Consider the following 240-nt stretch of genomic DNA (forward strand, 5'->3'; position numbering starts at 1 on the left):
GATGCTGGACTCATGAATGTTGAGCACAGGCCTTAAAGACAAACAGGTGAAACGTTAATCAAACTAATGTTTTATTTTAACAAATGAGATGAGTTCAACTGTTACCTTTGAGTTGTGTTAAGAAGACCTGATGATGCACACAGGAGACAGATTGACTGAAAACAGACAGTGATGTTTCTCCGCTGCAGCTGGACTGATCTGTGCTCATCCAGTCCACAGGTCACACACAGTCTTCTTGTG

This window comes from Austrofundulus limnaeus, unplaced genomic scaffold (assembly GCF_001266775.1).
Source record: "Austrofundulus limnaeus strain Quisiro unplaced genomic scaffold, Austrofundulus_limnaeus-1.0 Scaffold3130, whole genome shotgun sequence".
Lineage (NCBI taxonomy): Eukaryota > Metazoa > Chordata > Actinopteri > Cyprinodontiformes > Rivulidae > Austrofundulus > Austrofundulus limnaeus.